The 10,008-nt window shown below is 39.8% G+C and overlaps 1 long non-coding RNA gene across 1 annotated transcript in view; it reads left to right on the plus strand.

The window, feature by feature from the left end:
* The window catches only part of LOC136755356 (uncharacterized), a 63,386-nt gene extending 53,975 nt beyond the window's left edge, over positions 1–9,411 (plus strand). The window contains exons 3-4 of the long non-coding RNA XR_010817673.1: positions 2,546–2,634; positions 9,202–9,411. This is a non-coding gene — a long non-coding RNA (uncharacterized LOC136755356). The remainder of the gene's footprint in view (positions 1–2,545; positions 2,635–9,201) is intronic.
* Positions 9,412–10,008: the final 597 nt, after the last annotated feature.

A 10,008-nucleotide genomic window follows, 5' to 3' on the forward strand; every position in this document is an offset into this window, starting at 1 on the left:
TGGGAGGAGAGGTGCCCGAATGAAGGTCTATGGCACAGTCTGTGCAGTCGGTGGTGGACATGAAGCCTGGGTCTAGCTGAACAATGCCACCAGGTCTGCGTATTCAGGGGGAATCTGTGTCGGAGCAGAGAGAAGGGGGCTTTCTATGTGTATCGCCCGGCAGGGGTGAGACAGGCACTGGGAGTAACAATTCTGTCCCAGGATATTATGTCCCCTCGGTTCAAGAAACAACCGGGTTGTGGTGAGCGAGCCATAGCAGGCCGAGAATGATGTCCGCTCCAGGAGAGTCGATCACGAGGAAAGGCAATTTTTCCAAATGAAGCAGACCGATGGACATGGGGCTCGTCTTTTAGGACACTGGATGGCCTGGTTGTTGACAGCCCGGACATGGAGAGGAGGCACACACGGCGAGAGAGGGCTGGTTGCCTGGTTAATGAAATTCTCCGCAGAACCAGAGTCCAGCAGCAGATAAACAATGATGTGTTTATCACCGAGCTGGATCCGAGCCCGAACATGACACTGAGCCGGAGTGACGAGCGGGCACAGTGTGGCACTCACAGGGTCATCAGGGGAAGTGAAGGAGGAGCCAGGATGACTCAAGTGCCCCGACTGTCCACAATACAGGCATACAGGCAGAGGTGCTGCTGTACTCTCCTCAGTCTTTCATCAGTGGACAGTCGTCTTCTGGCCAGTGGCACGGGCTCCGTCTCACACACGGGGTTGGGTGCGTGGCTGAGGCTGGCAGGCGGACGAGACACAGCAGGAGTGGACCGGGTTCCCCTCTTTTTCATTAAGTTGTCTAGCCTGACCACCAGCTGGTTGAGTTGCTCCAGGGTGAGCGCCTTATCTCGGCACGCAAGCTCTGCTTGCAGGTCCTGGTCCAGTCCCCGACCTAACACAGTGAGGAGAGGCCAATCTCCCCATCCACTGAGTGCTGCAAGCGTCCGGAACTTTAGGGCTTAATCCGCAGCAGATTGAGGAGCCCTGACGCAGCGCGAAGAGTTGTTCCCCGGCATCTCTTCCTTCCGCTGGTGATGAAAGACCTCCAGGAAGTGAGTGAGGAAGGCAGTCAGGGACAGCCAGCTGGACCGGCTGGACAGGAGTTGCAGGGGCGGCAGCAGGAGCCGGATCAGTCATCACCGGGGAAGCAGGCAGTTGCTCAGGTAGGCGTCTGAGCAGCTGATCCAGGGCAGTCTCGACATGGCGGAGCGTTCGCTCATGCTCACCGAGTGTGGCCCTCTGGGCGTCGAGGGTGGTCAGCACCACTGGGTCCATTGGAGGCAAAGTTTTCTGTCATGGTTCGTGGGACACGGGAACAGGGGACCCAGTTTCGGTGCGTGGTAGAGGTTGTCAGACAGGTGTAGGTCGTATACTGGCAGAACAGGGCAAACAAGGGCAAGGCAAAGACAGGGTCATGGTCACAGGCAAGGGTCGAGCGATCAGGCAAACAGTGAATCAAGGAAAGTCCAAAGTCATGGTCGGGAGGAAAAGCAGGAGGTCAACGATTCAATTATATAACTCGGCACAGGGAGACTGCTCGGAAATGTAGTAACACTAACAAAACTTCGCAAAGACTAAGAGTTAGTGAGGGGTTTATATGTGGAGCAGAAAACCAAGTTGGTAAGGTGACTGGTAAGGAAGTGGGGATATGTGGAGGTGCATTCAGACAGGGATTGTGACAAAAGCCAGAAGAGCCAACCTCCCTTTCTTAATATACCTGATATATAATATGCTGTATTTAAATATGTAATTGTATATTCACATATGGTTCCTTTTGTTCATTTAGCCTATTACAAAATCATTGTAAATGACCTGCTAATGAAAGGAGAGTAAAACTGACGGAAAGTTTCAAAAGAGAAAGGCTGTTGTTTCAGGCCATTTTTTAGGATAGAATAGAAGTGAACGCCATTATTATTTTATTCACTAAAGAAACACATGAGCAAAGTCATTGTCTAGCTGTAAAGATTTGTATTATTCATATCAGAGCAAATACACAGCTCACAGAAGAGGTGAAATATAGTGCACTAAACTATACATCCACTTTAACACAATTCTGTGTCTCATATACATATTATAATGTAATGTAATAATTAATGAATTACGTAATTTGTTTCTTCTTTACAGTACACAGCAGGGATATGGTTTTGTTATGAATTATTTTCAGAAATGAACATGAGCAACAATCATATTTTCTTTAAGTCATACTGGAAATGCATTTTTCAAGGGTTAAATGGCTATTTGATATATCTAGTAAATTATTATGGCTGAAGCCTTTATATATATATATATATATATGATATATATATCATGTTAAAATATTTTCTCCGTTCTAATGTACTGTCAAATATGAAGTAGGGCCCTGCTTTTCATCTACTTTTACAGCATGATGGAATAAAGCATAACAAGTAGGTCAAGTAACTTGCCCAAGGTCACAGAGTGAGGTAATGCCTGATCTGGGTTGTCACATGGAGGTTACCTTATCAAATAGACTCACTCTTCTTACCAAGTGTGTTTTAATCTGTGATTATTTCATTTTCTTTTCCAGGAAAGAGGTCTCTGCAGGGAGAAAACAGTTGATGTCTTCATTTGAAAAGGAGGATCTAGGAGCCCTTTTGGGAGTAATGAATGTTTAAGGTGTGTAAAATATTTACCAGCTACCACATTCATTGTTCTAGAACACACAAAATATCTATAGTAGCAGCACACAGGTTATTGCTTGTGGGTGGCTCTTTTAAAAACTTGAAGCTCTTGTGAGAATTACCTATTGCTTTTAATTATGTAATAATATACAATCCTACATCAATATATATATTTGTATATTTGTATTTGTATATTTGTAAACCAGTTTGTGAATTTTAAAAAGACTAAATAAAAACAAGAAGGTAGTTTATATATATATATATATATATATATATATATATATATATATATATATATATATATAAACTACCTTCTTGTTTTTATTTAGTCTTTTTAAAATTCACAAACTGGTTTACAAATCCATTTTTAATCAATTGATAATAATTGAAAATTAGCATCTGTACCTACAGAGTTTACACATTGTAACAACGAAGACAGGTCATAAAGATACAGTTTGATTCATTCTCTTAATTGCCTCTCCAAACACATGGTCAGACAGCCATATTTTAATTTACATTTTCTGCAAACAATTAAGCATGTCACTTAAATTGGAGCCCTGGACATACTGCTGTCCAGTATTTTCTATAAGCATTTCTATTTCTATAACCTTTGCAGTTTATATGCACTAAATACAGTGTAGATATTGCAGTGATTCTCCCCAGTTCCACAATGTTATATTTCATGATGAGCAAACTACATGTTAGGTTTAAGCACATCTGACTCTCAACATGACTTTTCAATTCATGTTTCCTCCTCAGCATACATTGCCAGCAAATGACACCACTACTAGCTGTAAAGTATGAAGGGAAAGTTCCCACTATATACAATAAAAGATGATAAATGGTGTATGTGTATAACATACAAACACAACAACCGCCGTGCATTCTCCCTTCTGCTCTTCTGGGTCCTCTGGGTCTGATTCTGGGTTCACACCATAGACGCCTGCTTTACCTATATATTTATCTTTCATTGGTTTGGCTGTGATATAGAACTGACTGAACTACGAACTCAGAAGTCGGTGCTTCGATTTCAACCTACCCTACAGGGTCTGAGAATCCATGCAGGCAGTACAGTGTCTCTGTGGTTCAGCTAGTTCTTCCCTTAAGAGTATTATGGTATATCTCTGCTCACATAAGGAGGTCGTGACATCTCTGTATTGCAACCAAAAACCCACCACAGCAAACCAGGGAAGACCAGAACTCCAGCTAGGGCTCATTAAGCATATTTTTAAAAATTGCCATAAGGTATGTATGTATTGATTTACTTAGACTATTTAACCTGGACAATGCTATTGATTACAATGGTGTGCAGTGGGAAAAAAATGTATGTCAAGCCTTTAAGGCAATTGCATAACTCGAGCCCAGTTTGAGTTTCTTTGCCCTATGGCCCTGCCGTCACTGGCCCCCTTCCTTCACAATACTCAAGTATCCACCTATGCCATGAATACTGGCTTTCTTCCAAAACTGTGAGTAAGCCTTTACAGATAAACAGGTTCTATCATTTGAAAGGCTGTTTTCTTCTCTTTCAAAATTTTGCTCAATTAAATAAAAAATGTTCATGCTGCAAATCCCTTGCAGAAACATTAGTGGCATGATTGCTAATGGATCTTGCACTGCTAAATGCCTGTGGTATCAAATCTAAAAAGATCTGTGGTGCCCTCGCAGGTCTTGTTTTCTGATGCTCTTTCGCTTAATTTTAGATTCTACGTCAGAACTTTCATTTCTGGAATGTTTTGTGCCCATTATAATTTTTTTTCATTTTTAATGTTTCCACATATTATTATTTTTAAAACTAAAATAATTAAGCTAAATAGATCTATCATTGTCAAAACTTTATTCAGTGGGAGTTGGAGGTAGTTTGACTGCAGTTAAGGAGTATGCACTTTGTTTGATTTTGACTCACTGGATTTTAATAATGTAGTTTTCAATTGATTAATACAACTGAACTTTTTTAAAACAGCTATGCCATCTATCTATGCAGGGCAAGAGTTTTAGTTTTGCTAACATTTGATGTTGTAATGATTTTAAAATTTCATTTAAAAATTATTTAATTTAAGAAATTAATGCTATAACTAATCCCTAGCGGGGTCGTGCAAAGTGGGGTGTACCTGTACAAGTGCTTTACAGCCATATATATGTAAACCTCTATACCTTCTTGTGTGTAAGTTGAAAATATAAAATGCTTACAGTAACGGAAGTAAAGGGGTGACAACATGAGATGAACACATGTGGCTCCCAACCACCATACAGACTAAATGTATCGTTAGTGTGCAGATAGAAATATGTTAATGGTGCATGGCATTTTATAGGAATTATATTTTTGCATCAATTTTCAATTTAATTTATTCATTGTTTTACTTATTCTTTTGCTTCTGTTTGCATGTCTGCCTGTTCATTTTACTGATTTGTTTGCATATTCTGCTTATGCTTTGTTCATTTTACTCTTTACTTTTATTTATGTTGTATTCTGTCCTTGTTTTCTTTCTTTATATGCCTTTCATTCAATGTTTCGGGGGGGTGGTAGAGGACAAAATACATAAGTCATGCAGATGTACAAAATACCATGAAATATTAATTTATTTTCTGGTCTGACGTGAATGTTTCATCTTACATACAAACCACTGAACTACTGTACCTAGTCCGTTACCAGCTCCTCTCATGATCGCAGACCTTCTCTTTCTCTTTCTCTTTCTCTCTTTCTCTTTCTCTTTCTCTTTCTCTTTCTCTTTCTCTTTCTCTTTCTCTTTCTCTTTCTCTTTCTGCAAGTCCCCCAGCCAACTCCTGCTCCCCAACACCAAGGGCATTTCTACTTCCTGCCTTTATACAGGCTCTGGCCAATCACGGGAGTCCTGGTCAGATCTGGCACTCCCTCACGCTGATTCACCCTCCCATGGTTTTTGGGATTTGTAGTTCCAGCTCACTGGCCATTTTGTGCCCCTCCTTGCACCATGTTACAAAGTATACAGTGCCTATAGAACAGAGGTTCCCAAAGTGCGGCCCGGGGGCCAAATGCGGCCCTCAAGGATGTTTGGTGCGACCCCCCAAAGCCAAACTTCAACCACCCCCTTTATGAACCTTTTCTATAATTTTAAACTTGATGACAATTTTGTTTACAAATTGCACACGTAATTTGGGGGAAAATAATAAAACAACAATTAAAGTTAATACATGTTCCCTAACAGAAATGTATAGGAAATAAAATCGGTGGTTCAGTGCCTCAGAGTGTCCCACTTATCTACACACCATAGGGATTAAAGGGATTGGTCACTTAGATTTGTCAATATTTGACCATTCTTCTTTACAAAACTGTTCCAGCTCTGTCAAGTTCCTTGGGGAGAGGGGATGGACAGCAATCTTCAAATCATACCACAGATTTCAGATTGGATTTGGGTCAGGGGTCTGACTGGACCACATAGTACATTTACCTTTTTGTTCCTTAGCCACTCCAGTGTAGTTCTGGTTGTGTGCTTCAGGTCATTGTTATGCCGCAAAGTGAACCTCTGTCCCAGTTTCAGTTTTCTTGCAGAGGGCAGCAGGTTTTTCTCAAGGACTGTTCTGTACTTTGCTTCATTCATTTTCCCTTCTATCCTGACAAATTCAATCCCTGCCAATGAAACACATCCCCATAACATAATGCTACACCACCATGCTTCACAGTAGGGATGGTGTTCTTTTGGTGATGTATTGGGATTTAGGGCAAAATGTTCAATTTTTTTTTATTTTTGGCAAACCAAACCTTTTTACCACATGTTTTTTTCGGGTGGGCTTTCTTGTGTACTGGTCTTACAACCTTATCATACAAGCCAGATTTGTAGAGTGCTTGGGATATTGTCACATGTACACTTTGACCAGTCTTGGCCATAAAAGTCTGTAGTTCTTGCAAAGTTGCCATTGGCCTCTTGGTGGCCTCTCTGATCAGTCTCCTTCTTGCTCAGTCATCCAGTTTGGAGGGATGGCTTGATCTAGGCAGGGTCTTGGTGATGCTCATGGTTGAGTCTTTGCTTTGAAATGCATGACACAGCAGAGGGAACCTACAACCTTATGAATTTATACGTAAATCATACGTAAAATCATGTAAAACACTACAGTATAACACAGATGGAAGTCACGTAACTTGCTGTGTGATTTTGACAGTGATTAATTACACATGTGGTAACTTAGGATTGCTATTACGAGGGGGTGGAGTGAAACCAAGCTATATCAGTTTTTATTTTTCATAATGCAAAACAATTGCATTTTAATTCCAAGCTATAAAGCAACAAAAGGTGAAAATGTTGAAAGTGGGAGTAGACTTTCTATATACATGAGGATCGCCCAGAAAATAATGCCTCACATTCTAAAACAAGTTAATTAATTGAACAAGTTCAGTACTCAAGTACTTAATTTAACCCTTAATTGAACTAATACTTTGTTTACATTTGACTTTTTAACTTGTGTATCTGATCTGATTAAGTTGGTTCCTTAATAAGATAAGTTCGTTACACAATTTTACACTTAAAAGACTATTGTTTAAAATAATGAACAGTAAATTAGTTAAGTTAAGGGTATTGTGCTTGTAGGATATGTACTATCTTCCAGCAGTGCTTTGAGGCTTTTGCCAAAAACATGAACTAATTTTTCCCTTAATTAATTAACCATCTCCTAAATACATTTGGCCTGGGTGTAGAGCTCGTCAATGTGGGAAACTCTATTGTTCCTCCTAGGAGAGCTAGCAATCCTCTCGTCTGCTTCACATCCAACAGCTGCCTATTCTTTGGAAAGAACAGCTATAATTTTACACTGAAAGCTTAACACAGGCTTTTCTTCCCTTAGAAATTGTCTGCTTTCCATATGAACCAATCCATGGCCTTAGAAGGTCTTCCAGGTCCCTCTTAATGGTCCTAGACTCAGAGCTGTGTCAATTGCTTATTGCTTTTCAGGGCACTAGTGTTTTATTTTTATAGGGCAGACAGATGGAAACTTTTCTAATGGCTTCAATAGTATATCGTGAGCTACATACAAACAGTGTCTTTGATCTCTTGAAAGCTCCAAGAGGAATGGAATTCTCTTCTATTACTGCTTTGGCCAGAAGATGTCCTCAGTTTTATCTAGAACACAGTGTAGTATAATTTGGACATTCCCGAACCTCGGGAACCAGCATGACGATTCCAGATCACCAGTGTAAAAGGAGCTGAGCTGAACGCAATTAACATTCGTCTCCACACGCCGTTGACACCGCAGTGTTTGAGTTAGCCATTCAAACCGCACGAGGATCAGTGAGCGCTGCTGTACATTTGCCCTGCATGCATGTGTTTGTGCAGTTACAGCTGTAGGGCAGCTTTGAGATCTTAAAGGAGCTTGGGTATAAAAGTAGAGCTAATCTTGGGGAGTTAAATAGGTCATTTCAAAGGTGTGATCGATATTAATTCCCTTTAGGAAGCCATGTTTTGAGAGTAACCCTTCATTTTGATGATTTCCTCTCATGTATCCGATAAACAATCTGTCATATAGTTATCTTTAGTTCTCATAAAAATAGGTATATCACAGTAGTGCACCAGAATGGACAACATTTGCAAGCAGGGTTGGTATATCCATGTTGCATTATTTCTTGTTACTAGAGAATGTGAAGTGCATTCATTTTGCTAATTACATTTCACCAAAGGTGTTTCTGTGCATACTATAGCTGCTGGGGAATCTTATACTGAAAAGGGAGAGCTAATCAAGGTTTTAGATGCTGTGTATCTTAAGATGACATGTTTTCCGATGGTTGTGAGCTGTTTCTGTTATTTAATTTAATTCTAAGATGCTATGCAGTAGTTTGCTTTGCAAATGAAAAAATGCTTATTTATTTAATTAAAATTGTTCATTAAACAAGTGGTACAGACTTCATTAAATAGTTTTCTTTATTTTCCATTGAAATTGAATACAGAAAACGTAACCTAATTTATAAGTCGACTTCCCAGGGTTCGAAACTAGCCATTGCAGCTCACAGGGTTGTGTTGACAAGGATATATATGATTTCTTACACTCTCCCACAAAGCCTGCCCGGAATGAGATCACTTTCTTGTCATCAGTCATCATCCTCTATAGTTGAAGAAACATAATACCATAATACCTTGTTTGAAGAAAGTTCTCCTGTGATCTGATAAAATGTTTCTGTGTCTAACTGCCTACGACCAACCATTTCCCAAAGCTGTGATGCACAAGCACTCTCAGACTGGTCGATTGTAATACACTGTGCAAAAGGCAAATGAAAGGTGTTTTCACATTTCGGAGAATCGTATGAAATAAAATACATGTGAGAAGCACTACAGAAACTAGTGCACTAAACATGGAGAGAATTCCTCTTGTTGAATGCTGTATGAAGTCTGCATGTATCTTTCTTCTTGTATTGTAATCCCATGGACACAACCCTCGATAAATCGAGTTTGCAAGCATATTGCACAGAGACAAAATGCCTACATCAAAAATAAACAACACTGTATTCCAGTGTTTAAACCAGGTTCTTTACAAACCACTGAGATAATATAAGCAAGCATGTCTTTTACTACAGTTAACGTTTTTGCAATACATTTTGTTGCAGGTGGACACCTCCAGTGACTACAGCGATGAGGATCTTGAACATTTGAGGGAAACAACTGCTATCAGTGAAGATGCCTCCCAGGAAGTAAGGATATGGTAACTAGTAGGTGCACATGTGTTGCATATGTGTGTTTATTTAAATCTTATCAGATAATTTAAAGAAAGTGACATATTTAATGACTGACACGCAAAGTTGTGCCTTGAAATAAATGATTTTTTAAATAAACTTCCTTGAGTCTGTTTGATTTTTTGTCTTTTCTTGTGTCCCTCACCACAAACTCCAAATCTCAGTAAAAGTCAAGCCTGTTACCCATATTCTATGTATTGAAACATGCTAAAAAGGTATTCAACATCTAAGATAAGTAACTGAGTCATGTCAATCCCAAGAACAACATGAGTTACATGAGACAAAGGAAGAGCATCTCATCCTGTCTCTTGTTATTTTCTGTCTACGGGGTCTCATTCTCGCTTTCTGTCTTTGCCACTCACTGTCATTTTGTTTTTCTTTAATTGTATTTGTGTCCGTATTTGCCCCTAGATGAAAAATGATGAAAGATTCAAGCAGATTGTGTTTTAATATTCGCAGTTATTGTCTCTGTATGATCTACACTACACCCCTGCTTCCTTTTATCAAATACTGTACGCTATTAAGCTTTGGTCAGAATCATTTACAAAGATGGGCCGAGATAGGGGCTGTGACAACCCACTCAGCACAATATGGTCTTTGTAATTGTTCCCCGTGACAGATTAAGACAGCGAGGAATCAAATTGTCGAAATTATTCTTGTCGCCCCTTTTGTTTTATTTAT

The sequence above is a fragment of the Amia ocellicauda genome, chromosome 8, assembly GCF_036373705.1.
Source record: "Amia ocellicauda isolate fAmiCal2 chromosome 8, fAmiCal2.hap1, whole genome shotgun sequence".
NCBI lineage: Eukaryota > Metazoa > Chordata > Actinopteri > Amiiformes > Amiidae > Amia > Amia ocellicauda.